This window comes from Chinchilla lanigera, unplaced genomic scaffold, assembly GCF_000276665.1.
Source record: "Chinchilla lanigera isolate Chin_1 unplaced genomic scaffold, ChiLan1.0 scaffold00034, whole genome shotgun sequence".
In the NCBI taxonomy this organism is placed as follows: domain Eukaryota; kingdom Metazoa; phylum Chordata; class Mammalia; order Rodentia; family Chinchillidae; genus Chinchilla; species Chinchilla lanigera.
Window position 1 is genome coordinate 8,465,812 of NW_004955435.1, and position 23,144 is coordinate 8,488,955.

At 36.1% G+C, this 23,144-nt stretch overlaps 1 long non-coding RNA gene across 4 annotated transcripts in view; it reads left to right on the forward strand.

Moving 5' to 3' along the window:
- Nucleotides 1–2,391: 2,391 nt before the first annotated feature.
- LOC102014600 overlaps nucleotides 2,392–23,144 on the forward strand; it is a 79,329-nt gene continuing 58,576 nt past the window's right edge. For all 4 annotated transcript variants that reach the window (XR_001234836.1, XR_001234837.1, XR_001234835.1 and 1 more), the window contains exons 1-2: nucleotides 2,392–2,515; nucleotides 9,407–9,517. This is a non-coding gene — a long non-coding RNA (uncharacterized LOC102014600). The remainder of the gene's footprint in view (nucleotides 2,516–9,406; nucleotides 9,518–23,144) is intronic.

The following is a 23,144-nucleotide window of genomic DNA, read 5'->3' on the forward strand; positions in this document are numbered from 1 at the left end:
GAATGAGTACAACTCCCAAGCCACCGTAAAGTTGAGAAATCCTGAAATGAATCATATAAATTGGAGGACTATCTCTATTATTTCACTTGGCTTCCATGACTGTATATCTTCTTGGTTTTCTCTTATTTCGTAATTGCTCTTTCTTTTCTCTTTCACTGCTTTCTTTTCTTTGCTCAGCCTCATAATATTGGTGTTTTAATGGTTCTGTTTTGGATACTTTTCTCAGTTTATATTCATATCTCTTACTATATCATTCAGGTTCATGGCCCTAAGCATCCCCTTATGTTGCTTATTCTCAATTAGCATCTTCAATCCAAAATATTTTTTTGTAATTCCAAATACACAGCTACTTCCGTAACATCTTCACACACATACAGCAGCTGTTTTGTGTTAAATATTGTGTATCTCAAGTGTAAATCCTGCTCTGTCCATCCTAACCATTTGCCAATTGCAGCCTTTCCTTTCCCAGCTGATGTCAGTTAAATTTCCCTCATCGTGAAGAACAAAAAAATGTAAGAAAATCTTGGAATCTTTTTGGTTCTCAAGCTTTATATCTGAAGCATCAGGAAATCCTGTTATTCCAACCTTGAAAGCATTTTTAGAATCTTGTTTCTTTGCTCCCTTCACTGCCACATTTGTGGCTGAAAGATGGTTATATCTCAGCTGTATAGCTGCAATTGCGTCTGAACCGAGATCCCTTCTTCAGCATTTTAGTGTCTGTCTGTCTCTCTCTCCCTCCCTCCTTCTCGTGCTCTTCCTCTCTCCCTCTTTTCTTCTCTCCCCCTGTCCCTTTCTCTTTCTCTTTCATGGGTTAGGGGGTCTGGAGGGGCGTTTTAGTCAGCAACAACAGCAGCAAGCATCTTTATTGTTCGGCCTGTATATTTTAAGTAATCAAGCTTACATTATCGTGTGCTGGCATATCTGTGTAGCGCATGCGTGTTTGTCTCTGCTGTCACGATTATAGAAGTGTCTCCCATTGTGCACCTGTGCCGAACAGTAGGGTCGTGTTTTTTCCTTTTGGGGCAGTACCGTTGTTATAGGTTTCCCCTTACCTTACTGTTTTACTGCCACATTCCTCCGCCGGGCTAAGGCACCTAGAGCACTGTAGACTGGGTGGCGGTGAAGGGGGCTGGGAGGTCTGACGCTGTTCCCAATGTGCCAGCTGGGCCACTCCCAGGATCAAGTCCTTCTTGCATGCGGTCAGCACTTCCTCGTCAGAGATATGGTACTGCACAGCAAACACCATCTGTCACCCGACACTTTCTCATGGTGCAGTTACTGAGTCTAGGTGATTGTCCATTTAGTGACTTGCTCAGGCAGGTCTCCTGGGTTTTCCCAAATGAGGCGGGCCACTGCCATCAACCGGTTTATCAAAGTCTGAGGCCTGCTTGTGGGGCTGTCCTTAGCACACCCTGTAGAATCTATTGTATAGAGGGGGTGCTGGCTATGCTGGCTATTTGGGATATCTCTTGCAGGTATCACTGGGCTAGAGGGTCTTCAACCTCCACTTTCTGTAGAAGAGCAGGCCTTCCACCCAACAGCAGGGATTCTACAGGGGACTCTCTCAGTGATGGGGACTTACACTTCAAGAGGAGGTAGTGCTTCCTGTGCCCCTCACCACAGTTTCTGCGGCAGCCAGCCATTGTCCCAGGTCCTCCTAGGTGCATTGCAGCTTGCCTACTTGCTGGACGAGGGCTTCTGCCTCTTGATCCATACAGTCAAGAAGAGTGAAAAGCAGCCAAGCCACCTTTCCTGCTGACTCATTGTGGGTGGTATTTGCATGTCTATGGACGCGTTCAACAGGTCCTTACAGGTCAGATGGACCACTTCCAAGTCCTCAAGGGGGTTCCAAGGTGCTGAAACCTGGCTACAGGTAACTAAGTTGAGGATATAGAAAGCATGTCAGCAACAACTCCTGGGGGCTTTCTCTCGCTGTCAGGGGCTGTTTCAAAGGACATTGAGGGAACACTTGCCTAATCCTGCTGACCATACCACTTGTCGGGTTGGGGGACTGAAGGGCTATTTTCGTGGTTGAGGTCCCCCGGGAAAATAAATCACGTGGAACTGACATCAGCAATGGTAGCAAGCATCCTTCTTGCTTGACCCATACATCCTGGCTGTTATCATGTGCACATTGATGTGTACTGTCATAACTGTGCAGCGCGTGGGTGGCTGTCTATGCTGTCATGCTTGTGGAAGTCTCTCCTGGTCTGTGTCTGCACCAGTGAGGTCATGTCCTTATGGGTCCTCCGGTGCCCTGGGCTTGAAGCAATCTGCTGTGGCTCCCCATGGATAGTCCAAGGGTTAACCTAAGTCCTGGAAAATGCTAGGTACACACTTTACTAATGCACTGCATTCTAGATCTTGCTTTTTTTAAGCCAGGGTTTCATTAAATTGCCCATACTAGTTTCTAACTCACAATCCTCTTCATGCTGCCTGGAATTCTAGGCAGGAGACACCGCATCTTCCTAACATTCTCTTCTGAAAGAGAAGCTAGGAGGAAACATTTTACCAAGTAAGTCAATCATGTAACTTTTTTGGTTAAACTATTTGAGAGATTCTTATTTCACTCAGAGCAAAGAAGAAAACTTAATGCATCAAATGAAGCTCCACATAAGGTAAATTCAGGAACTCACTGCTTTAACCTTTTAGTGGAATGATTTTTTTCTCATTCAGAGAACTGAAATGATACTACCTGGATGATAGCTATAGAGCAATGTCTGAAAGCTTAATTTGCAGGTCAGTGTTATACTAATGTGTGCTAATATTTCTGTTTTGCTGGAGGAAAACTGAGATCTTGGACCAAGCAAAACAATTTTTAAAATGAAATGTGTGCTATGTTTTGGAAAGTATGTGGATTTGTGTTCTTTTGAAGTGATAGTAATATAATTTCTTTAAAGACCATATTTTTACAAAAATTCATATAGGTTACTTAATAGAATTTTATACTAATAGTATATTCTTTTTGTTTCAAGTGTGTCATTGTTTGAGGTCTCATTTCACATGATCATAATTATTTCACCAGTGTGGGACCGACAGTTATCTCAGAGTCAGTAGCGTTAGCCAGCTGGTCTACCTCATTGTTTAGGTTTGCATTCAACCTGCAACTTTCTTCAAAATGAAAAGCCCATCTCCAATTGCCGTACCTTAGTGGCCTGCTATCATTTCTTCCTACATGTAATGTGATGTTTGTTGAAATAGCTTCAAAGCATCCTTATAATATTATGTCTATATGTCATATGGAAAAGTAATCTTAGAAAGTTTACCTATTGCTAACTTTCCTTTTATATGAAAATTTTAATATCACAGTTCACCTATCCATTTCAAAATTTAATTTTACCCTACTTTCTGGTACAAGGAATGTATCAAATAAAAATATTTTGCAAAATGAGTTGTCTATACTTGCTATTTCTTAGTAAATTTGGCTTTTTGAGGTCACTCACAGGCTCAAATTGTGATGACTTGGACTGTATTGTTTTAATTATACCAAGGTATGAAAATGTCCAATCATTTATCATTTTATTTTTCATCAAAGTTACCTTAATTGAATTAATAGCATAAAGTATTTCACTGCCCACTGATTACCGAGTATAACATAAAAGGGACAGATGATATACCACGTTTAAAGAAATATAACCAGTTGAGTGCTAGTTAAGTACTCTTAATCTAAGGGCCACCTGGCCACAACATCTGCTGTCCATTGATTGCCAGGAATGATTTGCCAGATCTGGATAACTAGGTGGGGGTAATTCAAATGTATTTTGTACAGAATAGGCGTTTCATATTTCAGATAAGGTTTACATATGTGTTTCTTTCCCTTAGAAGGCATAATGTATTGCTACATTTTATTATTTATTTCTTGGTATAATCATTTCCCCTATGACTCTGATTCTGTAGTGGACTAAAGTCCTGCATAACCCTGCCAACACTGAATCAATATGTCATTACTGAATGGGTTACCAATTCTACCTCTACAAATTTCTAACACTTTATCTGTGAAGCCGTAACTTTATTGTAACATCTTTACCTAATGCTTAGCTAGCAGCTTTGCAAAGTCTTTCTCTACATTCTGCTTCAAACAAGGGAAAACTCATTACCATTCATCAGTTATTGTTTTATTTGCTTGTAAATACTTGCCAATGATCAAGTTTAATTCTTTTCTTGCTCTCCCATCATCCAAATCCTTTTCTGTTTAATATTTAATCTTCCTTACCTGAATACTTAATCCTAAATAAATCCCCAGCATTTGACTTAGTTTTTGTTGGCCTTATTTACAAGAGCTGGTTTCTGTTACTCTTATCCTGTGTCCCAGGAGAATTTTTTCTATTGAAATCAACTTGATTTCAAATTGAACTACTGCCTGGAATATTCCACATTTTTTCCCTTCTCATCAGATGGATTCATGTTTATTTAGTTCTCAGAGTCATATTTGAGGTTTCTTAATGTCTTGAGGCATTCTTGTTGCCATGGTTAGATTCATTCTTTGTATATCTGGTGAGCTTCTGCAGGTTTTACTCTACCCAAAGAAATGTGCTGCTGCCCTGAACTTACCTTGATAAACAGGCTTTACATTTGATCCTATGAAAGCCTTTTGACACTATAAAGAAACCATTAAATTGCAATTTAACCATTGCTGAGTCTGGTGTTTACATGCATATTTCTTACTCCTAGGTCTAGCTCTTTTACTAGAGCACTGTTTAATTCTCAGTGCATTTAATAATTTTGATCTTTCAAGGATAATAAATCCAAATGCCTGATAAAGGTTATTTATTTATATAAGTATCAATTTGTAAGTTGCTGAATAAACAAAGTACATAACTTCTGCACATTCAAGCACAAAAGCAAAAACAAAACTATTCCCAATAGTAGCACAATAATTTCTGTGACAACAACGAGAAAATCAATGAAAATATTTAAAAAAGAAAACAAAACCTCTTGGAAAGCATTGACTGAATGACCAAGGAAATAAAAACCTGTGGGGCAAAATTCTGAGAAAAGAAAAATATAGGAGCTAAGTCCCTTATTTGACAATAGTATTTTTTTTTTTTTACCTCTGGAGTATGGCACTTTAATGCAAATAGACGAGGTTAACAACTTGTAATGCAACTAAATGAGGTTAACAATTTTGAGAATTTTTCTTGGCTGAGTACAAGAAAATTGGAATGTAAGCTTGACTGTGAGGAGAGATCCTGATAATAACATTGGGCTTTTGAAGAGGCCTCTACAAGAAAATGTCTTAGTGGTAAAGAAGGTATAATTTTGATCTAATTGGTACCTGAGTGGCCTAATATGGTCTAGTACAAGCCTCTTCATCTTAAGAAAACAAAGCACTTCTAGAAAGTAACATTATCCAAAAAATAAAATTTCCTTTGCAGCATTTTAACTTCAATATTCATCATGCAATTAAGACATACAGGAATACAAGGATTGACTAAATATTGATAGAAAAAGATAAGAAACAATGAAATAAAACCTACAAGAGATTCATATTAAAGTAATCATAAATTACTTCTATGACAACTGTGATTAATGAGAAGATGAAAAATGGCACAGATGTAGAAAAATGAAGTAAAATCAACATGCTGAAATTAAGAAATTACTAAAATAAACAATTACATGAGATGAGAGACAGATGGAGGAATAACTGTTTAATTAGAACATATGTCTGAATAAAATAGATGAAAGAAGAGAGAGGTTAAATGATGGAAAATTACAACAGTAGGTATACTAGGAATATGCAAAAATGGAAGAACAGGTGCACAGTTGAAGTCCAAGTAATAAAAAGGCAGAGGAGGACAAATACTTGAAGGGATAGTGGGTAAGATATTCATAAAATTGGTTCAGGTTCAAGGCATTAAATGATTTTTAGATAGAACAAGCAAAAACAGGTCTACTCAAAACATAGTAAAAGCTTGAAAACTAAAGAAAAAAGGTGGGGTACTGTTTTCTAGGACTGATGGTTAACTTCTTAACAGAAAGAGCAGAAGATAAGCAATGACTTCCAGGTGGGTTGACTTCAAATAGCATATTTTAACTGCAGAAAGGAGAAAAAGTAACACTTCCTGTTTTGGTTACTTTTCTCTCATTGCTGGGACAAAATACCTGACACCCAATATTAAGGAAGGAAAGGTTTATTTCGCTTACAGTTTGTGGAGGTTTCAGTCCATACTTGGCAGGTTACAAGGCAGAGTGGTACATGGCAGAGGGCTACAGCTCATGGCAGCAGAACACAACCAAAGCAACAAGCACTAGAAGGGAGGAATGGCAGTAAGCAGCCTCTTCCTCTCCCTTACATATGCAAACTATCCTCCCCAGGGCGGGTGGAGCTCTCACACCCATAATCAATCAAACTCTAAAAGCCTGCCCCATGACAACACGAGGCTTTGGGGGGACACCCAGACACAAACCATAACACTTCCTTATCCATTGCAAAGTGCATAGCTGAGTCACCATGAATAATAATAATAATAAAATCATACATACAGGTATTTATTTAAGTGAGGTTTACTGTAACACAGCAGGCTTCAGAAATAAGACACAAAGAAACCAGAAAGTCTGTATATTTTATACTGTTTGCAGAACAAGTGCATGACTATAGACAGCTTTAGTTGGATAGACAAGTTATAATCTAGTAATAAAAAACCAAAGAGAACTTATCAGTCTCTGTGTGACAGCTAAACTTAATTGTCAATTTAACTAGCTGGGAAACTATCTAGGGTATCGGTAAAGCACAGTTCGGGGTGTGTCCGTGGGGCCGACAGAGGTGTGCTTCTTGGCCCCTTTTCTCACACTCTTTCCTGCTTGGTTTCCTGCACACCATGAACTGAGCACTTGGCTCTACGAGGTCCTTCTGCCGTGTATATTTCTGCCTTGGAACCAACTGATCATGGAGTCAAATCCCCGAAACAGTGACCCAATAAATAATTTCCTGCTTTACACTGAAAGTCTGAGTATTTGGTATTAGAAAATGACTAATGCAGCATGCTTCTGCTTTGGTGTCAGATGCCAGGGTGCCATAGTTTGCACAGCATGTCCCGTATGCCACAACCACTTTCATGAGTCCTGAGATCTCCTCACTCCATAGCAGATGTTCTTACTGCAGTAGCATTACTGCGTTGAAGTTAATTTACACATGAATTTCCCTTGGCAAATGTTTCTATGCACTCGAAGTTTCATTTCTGATACTATATTATCCTTACTAGACCATATAAAGAAAAATTTCAATGAGTGGCTACACTAGCACTTACTGAACACCTTGTGTGAATTTAATAATATGTTAAAATACTTTATAAATCAAGATGATTTTAGAAAAGAGCTTACAACTTGAAGCTACCTGTAAATTGAGACACAAGTATCCAAATCTAACAGAGTGACTCTTGATATGCTGTTTTTATTTAGGAATTATAGCTCCCTTCTTTTAAATATTCAATTTAGAGAAAAAAGGTTATAGTCATAACTTAAATATTTTCTTTTTCATATGAGATGTTAACATACATTTCATCAAATAAACAGTTATATTTTTAATAAAATGTTGTCTTCATAGCTGAATGTGTTGACATACATCTGTAATCCCAAACCAGGGACAAGTTGAGGCAGGAGGATCAGATCTGTAATTGCAGTATGGGTTCCATAGCAAAGCACTGTTGCAAAGCAAAGCAGAGTAAAGCAAAACAAAACAAAATAAAACAAAACAAAACAGTACAAAACACTTGACTTTTATTACTTGCCCAAATTTGAGATCACAACCTATTTAATGTTTGTTTTTTTTCTATTTATACAAAATATATTTTATTTTAAAATGTGACTAATAGAATCAAGATAATTCATATTTCTCTATATACTATTTCATATAAAGTATATATTCCAAATTTTCCTGGCTCTTAATGGCCCAAGGCTGAGATAGGAGGATCACTTGAGTTCTAGGCCAGCTTGGGATTTACAGTGAGTTCAAAGGCAGTCTGAGCTACATAGTGATACACTGTGTCAAAAAATAAAATAAAATAAAATAAAATAAAATGTAATGTTTTAATAAATTCTTACTGCAAATAGAACAAATCTCTATTTCAGTATGACCCGTTTTATGCACATTGTAGCATATAATAGCACATAATTCTTTTATAGCTGAATGATATTTCATTTTATTGATATACCACGTAGTGTTTAATCATTTATCACTTAATGAACTTTTATAGTGTTTAAATTCTGGAGCTATAATTAGTACCACTGCTTGTATATCAAATCATATACACATCTGTACATTGACAAGCTTTCACTTTTGTACAGCATATGCTTAGAAATGTAATAGCTGTTTAACATTTTGAGGAACAGCCAAGCTCTCTCCTACAGTAGCAAAAACACTACATGGTTTTATCAGAAACATATCAGGTTTATAATTCTTTTAGATTTTCCTAAACTCATGGTCTTCTTCTGCCTGTTTTCATTTAATTATAGCAATCTTCACATGCAGGAAGTGATATCCTTGTAGTTTTGCTTCATATTTCCCCCGACAGATGATGTTGAACACCTTTGTATGAACTTATTGTATTTTAGTGTACCATCTTTGGGAAATACTTATTTTAATCTTTGTTCCACATTCTAATTGGTTTTCTGTCTTTTTCAGAGTTCTAAGAGTTCTGTAGGTATCATAACTACTATATTATTACCTGAAATAATATAACTATTTTCTAAGTCTTTGTGCTGGCATTTTATAACTTTACAGTATTTTAATGACACAATATTTTACCATTAGTGAATTTTAATTTATATATTTATTCTTTGGTTTCTTATGCTTTTTAAGTAAGGCTTTGGTGCCTCATAATCTTTTGCTGTCATTTGCTGTCATTTCTGTAACATTTTTATAATTTTCACAAGATCATCTTTCAAGAAAGTAATTTCATTATTGTTTTATGAAAACCATCCTTCTGTTAAAGTTTTTTTTTTCCATCTTACTTTGGATATGTTTTGGGGCTTGATCTTTCACCTGGTTTCCTAAAACTGTCTCTATATCATTAAGTAGGTTGTTTACTTTTCTATGATGCATTTGTTCACTAGAGTAGTAACAGAGACCTTCCTAAGAATAGAGCTGAAAAATGTACTGTACTCTTAACTATTATTCATTAAAAGTTTTTTGTTTTATTCTGGGGTGGTCAGGGACTGAAAAGCAGGTTTTACTGGAAATAAATAACTGTGTTAAATCCACTTTTAGCTCAGCCTATAGGCCGGCTAAACATTAGGGAATGCTTGTTGAAAGTTGGTAAAACAGGATTCATGAGCCCTAAATTTACATAATCTATCTTGTCCTCCTCAAGACTGAACACACCCAAATAAGAGATTTTTCAGGACATTCTATTATGCCAGAAGTCTCCAGCCATTGTTCTAAATCTACTTTCACCTTCGATTCCAACAGCACCTCCGCCAAGACTGGGAGGCCTCGGTTCCTGTCATCTCATGGAGACTCAATTGCCTTCTGAGGCAGTGAGAACCGCTCCTGGGCCCATCTTATGAAACTATAACTGAGGTAACAGCCAACCAGGTTCTTGTCCACTGTAACATCCTTAGTACCTCCACTCCTCCTTTTGTGAACTTGTCACTCTAATCCTCATCATCAGAGTTGTGCCCCCTTCAGTGGCTGAAGCTGGAGCCCTTTCCCTATCGCTCTTATTTTCCAAATATGCCTAATAATTCTGCCTGTCCCTCATACTGATACATCCTGAAATTCTTTTCCAAGAATTCAGTGCCAAGCCTAGGAATCCACTCTGTGTGTGTGTGTGTGCAATGAGTTGCGGATCCTATCTCCACCTTAGAGAATCTCTTTGATCCAAATCCAGTGATAACAGTACTTTCTATTTCCTTCAGTAACTTTTCCTTTGCTTTCCGAACTTATTTGTCCTAATAACCCTAACCTTCTAGCTTTCAGCCTGACTTGTCTTTGACATTCATTCTTCAACCTTAATCATTTCTTGCTTTTGATTTAAAGAGAGGAGTGTCCACTGCTTGGTTTTACTTCAACAAACTTAGAAGTCCTTGTAGGGTTATAAATAGTCTCAATGTCAAAATTGTTGTTTTTCAGGAAATAAATATGAACAAAGATAGGGAGATCCTACAGTGCAGTCAGTGGAGCAACTAGACTCACACACTTATCATTAAAATTTACCATCTTATATGGAAATGGCTTGAGGCAAACCATAACAGTTACAATAGTAGTATCAAAGATTGCTTGACAAAGTTGAGTACAACATATGCAATAATAGTGAGTAAAGTTTGAGTTACTGTGAAAATTACCAAACTGTGACACAAAGACACCTGTGTTGGTTTGGGGGTTATTTTTGCAAGGGGAACAATACAATACAGGACATATATTTTATCAGATTATTTATAATAGTCACCCAAAGAATGATATACATAAGAGTGTGCAGGAAATCTGTCCAAACACTATAGACCAGAAATCCAGCTGAGGGCAGGGATCCTGAAATAATATCCTACATGAGTCCAGAAATAGAGCCCTCCCATGAATCCAGCTGGAGACCCAGAGCCCATAACGGTATCTCACTCAGGCCTGTTTCACAGATCTGTGCTGAGAAGGCCCAAAGTTCAGTGGTGGAATCTAGAAAGTCTGTGCCAGCAGGATGAAGGATCTGTGCTAGCAGGCTGAGGGATCTGCACTGGAACCAGGAAGTGATGCTCAGAAGAACCAGAGCTCCCCTGAAAGGTACCACAGCCATGCTCAGCAACAGTGAGGTTCCGAGTTCCTCCAATGATCAAGATGGCTGGGTTCCCATCAGGGAAGCCAACAGAGCAAGCTTTTCTAGGAAGCTGGCAGTGCACCATCTTCCCCTCTGGAGCCAGGAAGCGATGCTCAAAGTGAGGACTAGAGCTCCCCCAAAGTGAACCAAAGCCATTCTCACTGCCAATGAGGTCCTGAGCTCCTCAGAAGAAGAAAACAGCCAAGTTCATCAGGAAAGCTAGCATGACAAGCACCTCCAAAACGATCAGCAGCTTCTACCAGCTCCCAACAGCCTCTCTCAGCTCCCAACAGCCTCCTTCTTCTCCAGGTCTGCTTCTTATGCTGCTGGCAATAGTTCTTAGGTGGGTTTTCCACACCCAGCATCACACTTACTCAGTTCAGCTGGGGGTTATAAGTTGACCACCAGTTATCAAACCACTGCAACACCCAAGAGCAGAGAGCAGATTCTATTGGATAATGTATGCCAATCGAAGCTTTAATGAAGCATTGCCAAAACCAATTGTCTAAAGATACATTATATCTAAAAAGTAATAAAGGAAAGTGGGATTAAATTAAGTATACCTACGATCTAATTTACAAATGTAAGCTAGGTTGGAGAACTAATAATGCAGCTAAATAGTCTACAAACTTCTCTTCTCTAATATAAAAGTTATTTCAACTTGTTATACTGAGACCCTATTTTAAGAGAAATTTATAAATATACAGGAAATCTCTATCTGTGTGTCTTTCAAAGCATAAGGAAATGAAGGAGTACTAATTTATTAAAGAATGGAGAAAGTATTTATTTAGGCATTTTTAATTTTAAAAAATAAAGAATGCAAACATGTTAGCAAACAGACATAAACAAGACCACACCCAAACAATAGAAGCAATACAGAGTTTCAGACAAAGTGAACCTACTATGGGTTGCTACTGAATTTGTTGATGAATTCTAGGAATCTTTTGGTGGAGTTTTTGGGGTCTTCCATGTAGAGTATTATGTCATCTGCAAATAATGATAATTTCACATGTTCCTGTCCTATGCTTATTCCTTTTATATCTCTCTCTTGTCTATTACTCTGGCTAATGTTTCCAGTACTATGTTGAATAGGAGTGGTGACAGTGGACATCCTTGTCTTGTTCCTGATTTTAAAATAAAAGCTTTCGGTGTTTGTACATTTAGTGTGATGTTGTCTGTTGGTTTGTCATAGATAGCTTTGATCAGATTGAGGTAAAGACCATCTATACCTATTTTCTATACAGTTTTTATCATGAACAAATGCTGGACCTTGTTGAAAGTTTTTTCTGCATCTATTGAGATGATCATATGGTTTTTGTCACTGGCTCTGTTGATATGCTGTATCACATTATTTGATTTGCACATACTAAACCATCCCTGCATCCTGAGATGAATCCCATGTGGTCATGGTGTATAATCTTCTTGATGATTTGCTGAATTCTGTTTGCTAATATTTTGTTGAGTATCTTTGCATCTGTGTTCATTAGGGAGATTGGCCTGTATTTCTCTTTCTTGGTTGGGTCTTTCTCTGGTTTTGGTATCAGTGTAATACTTGCCTCCAGAGATGAGTTAGGGAGAATTGCTTCCTTCTCAATTGCATTGAACAGTTTGAGAAGAATTGGCATTTAATCTTCTCTGATTTTCTTGTAGAACTGAGCTGTGAGTCCATTAGGACCTGGGCTTTTCTTTGGTGGTAGGTTGTTAGGCACATTTTCCATATCAAGAATTGATATTGGGTTGTTCAGGATTTTTATTTCTTCTTCATTCAACTTTGGTAATTTATACTTATCTAGAAATCTGTCAATATCTTCTCTATTTTCCATCCTATGGGAGTAAAGATTTTCAAAGTGCGTATTGATGATCTTCTGAATTTCTATAGGATCTATAGTGATTTCACTCTTTCCATTCCTTATTGTATGAATTTGAGTTTTGTCTTTCCTTTTTCTGATAAGGTTGGCTAGGGGTTTATCAATTTTATTTGTTCTTTCAAAGAACCAACTCTTTGATTCCTTAATTCTTTGTAGTGTTTTTTTGGTCTCAATTGCATTAATTTCTGCCCTGATATTTATAATTTCCTCCATTCTTTGGGCTTTGGGCTTGACTTGTTCTTCTTTTTCTAAAAGTTTGAGGTGCAATATTAGGGTATTTATTTGTTCTCATTCTGTTTTCCTCATGTGTAAGTTTACCGCTCTAAACTTCCCTCTGAGGACTGTTTTCAGTACATCTCACAGATTCCAGTAAATTGTATTTACATTTTCATTTGTTTGTCGATACTGTTTCATTTCTTCTTTAATTTCATCTGTGACCCATTGGTTGTTCAGGTGGCTGCTATTTAACATTCATGTGTTTATGGAGTTTTTGTGGTTCCTTTTGTCTTTAATTTCCAGTTTCATGGCACTATGCTCAGATAGTATGCATGAGATAATTTCAATTCCTTTTCACTTAGTTAAGTATGTTCTATGGGCTAGTATGTGGTCTATTTTAGAGAACACCCCATGTGTAGCTGAGAAGAATATGTATTCCGGTGTTGTGGGGTGGAATACTCTGTCAATGTCTACTGAGTCTATTTCTTCAAAAGTTTCATTCAATTCTGTTATTTCTTTTCTGCTTTTGTTCAGTTGACCTATCTCTTTATGTCAATGGGGTATTAAGGTTACCCATTACAATAATATTACTAGTTATTTGTTTTTTTGTGTCAATTAATATTTGTCTTATATATTTGGGTGCCCCTGTATTGGGTGAATTCATATTTACGATTGTTATCTCTTCCTCTTGAAGTTTTCCCCTAACACGTATGTAGTGACCTTCTTTATCTCCTCTGATCATTCTTGGTTTAAAGTTTGCATTGTCTGCTATCAGAATAGCTACTCCTGCTTTTTTACATGTTCCTGGTGCATGGAAAATTGTTTTCCAACCTTTGACTTTCAGTCTATGATTTTGGTTTTGAGTTAAATGTGTTTCTTGTATACAACATATTGTTGGATTTTGTTTCTTGATCCACTCTGCCAGGCTGCTTCTTTTGATTGGTGAATTGAGGCAGTTTACATTAATGGTTATAACTGTTACATGTTGGCTTGTCTTTGTCATGACATTTACTTGCTGTTCATTTCCTACTTTTAATCTGTTTAATTACTTTCACTTCTATGTGGTTCCTTTCTATTGTTTTTCTTGAAATTGCAGTCATTTTTATTTCTTTCTAGAATATCTTTTAGTACTCTTTGTAGGGTTGGTTTGGTGCTCATGAAGTTCTTCAGTTTTTCTTTGTCATGGAAGTATTTTATTTCTCTATTAAACTTGAAGGATAGTTTTGTAGAATACAACAGTCTGGGTTGGAAGTTGTTTTGTTTTACCATCTGGAGTCCTTTACTCCAGCTCCTCTTGATTTGATGGTTTGTGTTGAGAAATCTGCCCTGTTTCTGATGGGCTTTCTTTTATAGGTGATCAGTTTCTTTTCTCTAACAGCTTTTAATATTCAATCCCTTGGCTGGATTTCTGGGATCTTGACTATTATATGTCTGGGTATAATTTTATTTTGATTATGGCTTGTTGGAGTTCTGTATGCCTCACAACTGTATGGCAGATGCTGTTTCCATATTTGGGTAATTTTCTGCTGTTAATTCTGCAAATAGTCTTCTAATGTCATTTTTGTTGATTTCTGATGTTTTGTTGATGTCTATCAGTCTTACATTTTTTCTCTTTGCATCATCTTGTATCTGTTGAATTGTTATTTCCTGGTTCCTTGTAATTTTTAATTGCTCTTTCCTTTCCTTTCCATTTATTAGAATATTTTGTAAAAAGTGGTGTTAATTCCTGTTTAAACGTTTCACAGAGTTCACTGGTGAATTTGCTCCTGAGCTATCTGTGTGTGTGTGTGTGTGTGTGTGTGTGTGTGTGTAAGTATATGAAATATTTCCCAAAGTAAAGAATTTTTTATTTGTTAGAAGTATAGAAGCAAAACAAAATTTCTGTCCAAACCACAAAATTTTCATAGTTCTGTAAAAGACTGTGACAATGAGTATATTGACAGGAGAGAAAACATACCAAGCTATTAACACAAAAGAGGACAAAAGTCTCAGAAATTATAAAATTCAAACAAGAGACAGATAACTGAAGCTTAAATCTCCTCTCATAGGAGAGAGAGAAAGAATGTAAGCAATATTGGAGGAAAATATATATTTTTATGTAAGGTATGTAGTCCTCAAGCCACATAATAGGTTGGAACAATGTCCCTTTGAGCTCTTGGAAAGGTGACAAATTCCAATTTGGGAAGATCAGGACTACAATTGCACCACAATGCTCATCTCTCAGTTAATAGCCCACAGAAGTAGGTGTAGGGATTGATTTTTGGGTTTTTTTTTTCAGTAATCTTTCTGTAGTTAATTAGATTTTAGAAACTCCTTGTTTAGATAAGGGCACTTAAAAGAAAACTTTCCTCATACTTCAGAAGAAAAAAGGATTGAGAAACGAGAATAGGAAATGGGGTCACATAAACACTGAGACTGATATTCCAGTTTAAATTATTCAATATATCATATGCTATTATTCTGGGTATCACTTTCTGAGACACAGTAGGACAGTTTATATGCTTTATTTCTTCTTGTATTAGTTTTAGTTTATGTGTTCCTAGGAATTTGCCATTTCTGTCTAAACTATTTAATTTACTGACATACAATTATTATAATATTACATTTTTTTATAATTCCAGTAAGTTTGCAAGTAATGTCTCTCTTTCACTCTATATTTTTGTAAATTTTATCATATCTTTTTATTTGCTCAATCTAGTTAATGTTTATTAATTTTGATCTTTTAAAAATATCAATTTTTTATTTTGCTAGTTGTTTTCAGATGTTTTTCTATTCATTATTTCATTCCTCTTCTTTCTAATTATTTTTATTTGCTCTGATTTTGTGGATCTTGTTTCTTCTTTTTTCACAGTTTTAAAGAAGAAATTAAGTTATTGTTCTAAAATCATTTTATACTACTTGGAGTTCTGAATTTCCCTCAAGAATCTTTTCATTAAATTCTATTAATGTTAATATGTTACATTTTTATATAGTGTAAAGTTTTTTTAAATTTCATTTTTATTTCTTGTCTTATTCATTGTGTTTTAGCAACATTTTGTTAGTTTAAGCATATTTGTGAATTTCCAAAATTTCTTTCTGTTACTAATAGCTGATTTAATTTTTCTGTCCTTTAGGAAATACTTTTTATAATTTCAGTCACTTTGCATTTACTGGAATTTTTTAGTGACCTAAATGTGGTCTGTTATTAAGAAAGTTACCTCAGTTAAAGAATGTGAGCATTGTTCTTGGTGATGAAATATTATATAAAACTATTTTGTGTACAGTTTGCATTATGTTTTTTAGACTGCATGGATAGCTATTCTATCTATTGGAAGGTAATTACATTGAAATTTTCAATTATCTTTGTTGAATTATTGATTTCATGCCTTTCAATATGTAATTTATTAATTTTTGCATTTCATACCCTGGGGATCAGGTGGTAGATGCATATAAGTTTATAATTATTATCTATTGTTGGCAGATTAACTCTTTCATCATCATAAATTATGCATCTTTGTCTCTCATCACAAAATTTGTTTTAACCTTGCTTTTTCTGACAGTAAGGTAGACACTCCAATTCTCTTTTGATTACTATTTACATGGTGTATGTTTTTCCATTCTTTTATTTTCAGTCTCTTTATATCTTTGTATCTAAAGTGGCTCTCTCATACATTGTATGCAGTTAAACTATGTTTTATTATCTATTCTAACCAATGTCTTATGTCTGGAGAGCTTAATCCATTTACATTAAATTATTAATAATGTAATTGTGTTAATATCCCAGGTTTTCTATAATAAACTACTATAAATTCAATGCTTTATTACAACAAAAGAAATTCTCTTCTAGTGCTAGAGTCCAAGCATCCAAAATCAACGTATCCATAATGTTTTTTTCTTCTGTAGAATCTGCAAGGAGGAATACATCCCCTATTCCTTGGCAGTTGTTCTCTTCTGTAGAGTCTCCAAGAACGAATCCATTCCCACTTCTCTCATAACTCCTAGCGGCTGCAAGCAATCCATGGCATTCCTGGGATTGTGGCACAATAATTTCATTTTCCAACATTACTTTATAAAGGTTCGAGTTTTTGTCTCTTTCTCTCTTTGTGCACTCTTTCTGTCTCTTATGAGGGCAGCATTCATCATTAGTCTTGGTATTCATCTTAATCTAGTTTTAATTCATATTGAGATCCTTACTGAAATTATATCTACAAAAACTTTCCTTCCAAATAAAACCACATTTTAGTTTCTGTGACCCTATAATTTGAGCAGATTCCACCCAGCTCACTATAATGCAATTTGTTTATGCCTCTAATTTTGCTTAGTTCTGTATGTGTTGTGTACATTTTTTTCCTCAATTTCTGCACTACTGCACTCTTTTGTGCTAGATATTTCCTAACTGTACCATTTTAATTTATTTGCAGTATATATTTTGCATTCACATCCACACTTAGCTACTTTATCAGTGATTTCAATAATTATTATCACCTTAACTTATAAGTCTACTTCACATTAATATTAATTTACATTCTATAATATATATAATTACTTATATAAATATATTCTCCATTCTCCTCTATGGCACTACTGTCATGAATTCTAAATTTATAGATTGGGCTTACTTGAATATAAATTTATAATAATTGCTTTATGAACTTGTATTTTGAAACAGAAGAAAATTATTAGTTAAAACAGGTCTTGGGTAGGTGAAGTAGCAAGACCACTGAGACCCCCAGGCCAGGTGGCCCCCAGGTACATGGTCACACTCAAGTCTTTGGTAGGCAGAGTAATCAGCGAGATCAACAACATAGAAGTGTGTGAAGCAGCAGTTAGGAGCCAGCAGTTGGGCTCTTGAGAATGCCACAAAAGGAACACCACTCTTAGCCCTCACATGCAGAGACCAAGGACAGCTCCACACCCAGCAGAATTCACTTGGAAAATTTGCTGGAGTACACAGAACATTTTTGGGATCTGACACAGACACTATCACAGAACTATAAACACCAAAGTTATTTTACTACTTTTTTCTACCTTGTTTGTATGATTGGCTGTCCTTTTCCTGTCTTGTCTTTCCCTTCTGTGTCCTCCAGTTTTCCAAAACTTGGATGATCATCCTTTGCCATCTCAACTTTGATTCTAATATATTTGACCTCATTCATCACTTGGTCATGTTTCTTACCCATCTTAATCCCTCTGACTCCCACAGGAGGTTAAAATCATTGCATATAGGTACATGGTATAAGTTTGATTTTGTTATATAACTTTAGAGTTTGATTTTGCCATCAGAGTCATAGTTTGTCAGTAGTTGAACTGTAGTTGAAACTATTGTTATCATTAACTGTACTACTTTGGCCAGAATGTCATACACATTATAATCAGTTTTTCTCCTTTGTATGATAACACTGTTACTGTATGGGGTCATAATCTTCCCATAGTCCAGTATCAAAGGACTGCGTGTGAAGCCAAATAGTCTTTGCATTCTTTACAAATTGGGAAGATAGATTCTTGGGATAGCTATAAGGATCCACCTACATCTGAAGGACATCCCTGAAGAACAGACATCTCCAAGGGATTTCCTCAATTCTAGTGATACAGCTATCAACCATTAGAAATCAGGAGGCATCAAAATAGGAAATAAAATTTAAAAAAAAAGGGAAAATGGAAAATAACAAGATGCAGAAGCAAAGTGCAAACTCAGACGCCAAGCTCACCAATGACAAGCATGGAACACAATGAGATAGATGAAATTGGAGGTCAAACACTGGAACTTTCTAAAATGATAGCAGTAGAAGTAAAAAAAAAAAAAAACGTGGAAAAGGCTGCAGAGAAAATAATTTCTCTGGTCCAAACAAAAAAGATGCTTAAAATAAAAGATATTAGAATAGACCCAGATAAAAGGATAAATGGGCCTAGAAAAATGATGGAAACAAAAAATGTTCAACATAGGAAAGAAACTGATTCCATGAAACACATCCAAATGGAAATCCAAGGGATGAAAATCTCCTTTGAAAATATACACAACAAAATGAGAGATAGAATATCAGAATTTGAAGACAAAATTGAAGCAAGTGATCATGAAAAAAAGATGTCTTAAAAATAGCAAGAGACCACTAGAAATTAATCCAACAACTATGAGATGAAGCAAAGAAGAAAAATGTAACGTTGATCAGGGTCAATGAGAAAGCTGAAGATAGCACAACTCCATAAAAAAAAAAAAAAAAAAAAAAAAAAAAAATTCACAGAAATAATGGCAGAAAAATTTCCAAGCATGGATAAAGAATTTGACACACAAATAAACGAAGCATATAAAACTCCAGAGCCATGAACAAGTAAAACTACACCAAGGCATATAATAATAAAAATTCCAGAAATTCAACACAAGAACAAAATATTAAATGCCTTTAGAGAAAAGAAAGAGATCATCTACAAAGGAAAGCCCATCAGAATCATGGCAGAATTCTCAATACAAGCCATCAAGTGAAGAAGAGCTTGGAGAGAAATGTTTCATGTCCTGAATGCAAACAACTTCCAACCCTTACTGATGCACCCTGCAAAACTGTCTTTCAAAACTAATGGAGAAATAAGAAATTTCCATGAAAAATAACAACTGAAGAGGTTTATGAGTACCAAAGCAACGGTTCAAAGAGTACTGAAAGATATTCTAGACAGAGATAAAACTGGCCACAATTCCAAGAACAATAACAGAAAGAAATCACCAGGCAGGGCAAACAATTAAACAGAGAGAAAAAAACAGGAAACCAATAGGAAAATAACATGCCAAAGATAAGCCAGTAGATATTGGTTATAATCAACAATGTAAATGGCCTCAATTTACCAGTGAAAAGAAACAGACTGGCAGAATGGATCAAGAAGCATGATCCCAAAACATGCACTTCCTTGATAAATGTTTCTGGGGAAATGTATTTAACATTGTAAACAAAATAAATTAGTAGGGCCAGGGATATAGCTCAGCAGCATAAGCACTTGCCTGGCAAGCCTGAGATCCTGAGTTTGATTCCCAGTACAAAAAAAAAAAAGAAAAACAACAAATTAAGACAATTTGTAAGTAGAATCTTTTAGGGATCCATTAAATAAGTCAAATAAAGAAAATTATTTGAGAATGAGGCTGCATCCTGCTACCTCTAATACCAAAAATATAAGATGTTACTTCCCAGGACTCTTATTGAGTTGGAGTGAGTTGGGTGGGACTTAGGCAAGTTAAAATGCAATGAAACTCACTGTTATTAATTGTTGTCCGTTTTCTCTATTAAATGCTTCTATACTGATGTAAGACTGTTGCTAATTTTTAGCATTTACAAACAACCAATTGTATCAATTTCTTTTTTTTTTTTTTTTGGTTTGTTTTTGGTTTTTTGGTTTTTCTCCGGTACCAGGAACTGAACTCATGACCTTGTGCTTGCCAGGCAAGCGCTTTTGCCGCTGAGCTAAATCCCCATCCCTTGTATCAATTTCTAAGTGTGTATAATAGGCAAGCTTTTGGGCTGATACTCTGGCACTGTTGTTGACATTAATCACAGTCTGCTTCCTTGGTGTAGTTACACCCATTTGTCATCCCATCCTTGCTGTACTGAATCTTCTGCCCAACCATATGAAATTACTCACACTTTGTACACCCTGGCTTTATTTCAGGCACTGTCAATAATACTATTTCTTCCTCTAATATTAAAATGTTCTCACTGTTGCTCCATTAGTTTCCAGGGGAATTTATCAATTGCTAACGCTCGCTGCGTAGTTTAATTCTCATCTCGAAGTTTTTAAAAGTTTTTGTGCTTAAGGATAGAATAAAAAATAACATCATTTGTTCTCAGTATGTCATAGGCTTTGATTACACTCCTTATAAAACTTGATTTATCTGGTCAGTTCCTTAATTGCTCAAAGATGTTCTGTGGGAAGCCATGTTTTCAGTCAGTCTCTCTGATTGGACTGAATAGCCAGTTATTTGGCAATTGTTAAGGTAGACTTCTTCATATTATTCAAGTGACCTCTCTAGAGAGGCTGTCCTTGGCCATCCAATCCAGTGATGCTACCTATCACTCCTTATCTCTTTATGTCAATTTTTTATTTAATCATTTCATTTTTCTTTTCTAAGTCTGCATACTTTTACCACTACGCAGAATCTGTCTGCTTTGTTGTCTTATCCGTCTGCACTACCTGGGAAAGTACCCAAAACAAAATAGAAAATACTATTGAATAAATCAATAAGAGCATTTCTATTTGTACACTTAACAAAATGTCTTTATTAATCATGCAAATTAATACTGACAATATTTTAAAGATCCATTAATATTCCCATGATACCGTGGAATGTATTCTTGCTTTTCATTCCTGTCTCCTGATACACATCTTCTAAAACTCTTAAAAACCATAAAATGCTGGCTATGGTGTCATAGGACTGCAGTCCTGGCACTTGGTAGGCTGAGGTACGAGGATTTCCGTGAGTTTAAGGACAGCCTGGGCTACATAAGCAAGTTCAACTTCAGTCTGTACTCCATAATGAGACCCTATCTCAAAACAAAGAAAGAAAGAGAGCTACGAAATAAGAGTGGCTTTGGATGCTAATGAGTTGATGATAGGCTGGGGACCCTGGTTTAACCTCAAGGGGAAAGTGATCGTCAGAAAACAAAACTCAGGTTTGATTAGAAATTAGCTTTTAAACTGTGCAAGGGAGAAGGGCTAGAGTTTGACTTCATCACCAAAGCCCAGTGATAAGATCAGCCATGTCAGCGTAATGACATTTCCATAAAAACCTCAAAGAGCAATGCCAGAAATGTATTTAGTTTGGGGACAGCCAGCTGTGTCTGCAGCAGGATTTGTGGTGAGCGGCAGTAAATACTCAGATGTTTTGAGAAACAGACATATTCTACATTGAGAGTGAGAGTCAAGAAAAATACTTTTGGGGCTGGGGATTTAGCTCAGCGGCAAAGCGCCTGCCTGGCAAGCGCAAGGTTGTGAGTTCAGTTCCTGGTACTGGAGAAAAACCAAAAAAAAAAAAAAAAAAAGAAAAATACTTTCATTTTTCCTACGTCATAATTCATACCTTATTCATCCTAACATCATCTGTAGCTCTACTCTTTGTTATCACTGTCATCACTCACTCACAGCTTCTGCTCAGAGGATTCTACTATGGCCTGCCTAAGGCCTGAGAGAGCAGCCTAAGCACACAGTGGGTAAACTTTGGAGAAGATATCACTGTGGTAACTGACATTTATCTGAAGTGTTCTGTTCCTGCCTCTTCCCCAACTCCTTACTTCCCCAAGTAAGGAGTAAAATCATCTCCAATCACTACACTGGCCTTGAACTCGCTATGTAGCCCAGGCTGGCCTGGACCTCAAGTGATCCTCCTGCTTCAGCCTCCTGAGTGCTGGGATTACATGTGAATGCCACCACACCTGCCAGTTAAAGCATTTTAACCAAGATATAATAAGTCTTACTTAGAAATGAAAGCCAGAGCAGTTACTGGGAGATCTGGGACAAGACATGCAGGTAATCAGCGTGGAGAACAACGTAGGAAACATGAGAGGCGAGAAGGTATATGTGACAGAAAAAAGAATCCATATGCTGATGTTTTTGATAATAAAACATTGTGCATAATTCAATATCTTGAATTATGTACAATTGTCATATTTGATAAAATTAACACATCCCAAGATGTCTAATTTTAAAGTATATTTTAGCAGGTAGAGCTCAAGTGAACCACAACGAATGACCAGCTTCTATTTTCATCATTATTAAAAGATGTTAGCAAATAAATAAACACCATAATTTGAAGAACTGTGGAGGAATCACAGAGCGCTTTAAATTAACATTCATAAATATTGAAATGATACAAACCTCTGAATTTTGTAAGAACGGAGGCTGTACTTTCAATTCCCAGTCCCTTGCCTCCTTCATCAAAGGTGTTTTATTAAAAACATTGTTGAATTTTAAAAAGTTACAGTTAATGCTATGCTTGAGTTAATAATTGTAATAACTAACATTTATCTAGCACTCTCTGTCCTGAGTGTTATGACAAGGACTTTGAAATCATTATCTTATTTACTTCAGCCATCGCATGGAGTTCAAGGAAACTGCTATTATTAATTTTCTTTTTACAGTGAAGCAACCGAAGCATGAAGAAATTAAATGAATTGTTTGGGGTCACCTAACTAATCAGTGAGGGATGCTAGAAAAGACACAGGGACCAAGGTGACATTAGAGTGAGGCCTGGGAGACAGGGTGGGACAAGAGTGAATTCCTGTATTTATTTTATTTTATTTTATTTGTTTGCTTATTTATTTATTTATTCTTGTCTTTTTGAGACAAGGTCTCGCTGTGCAGTTCA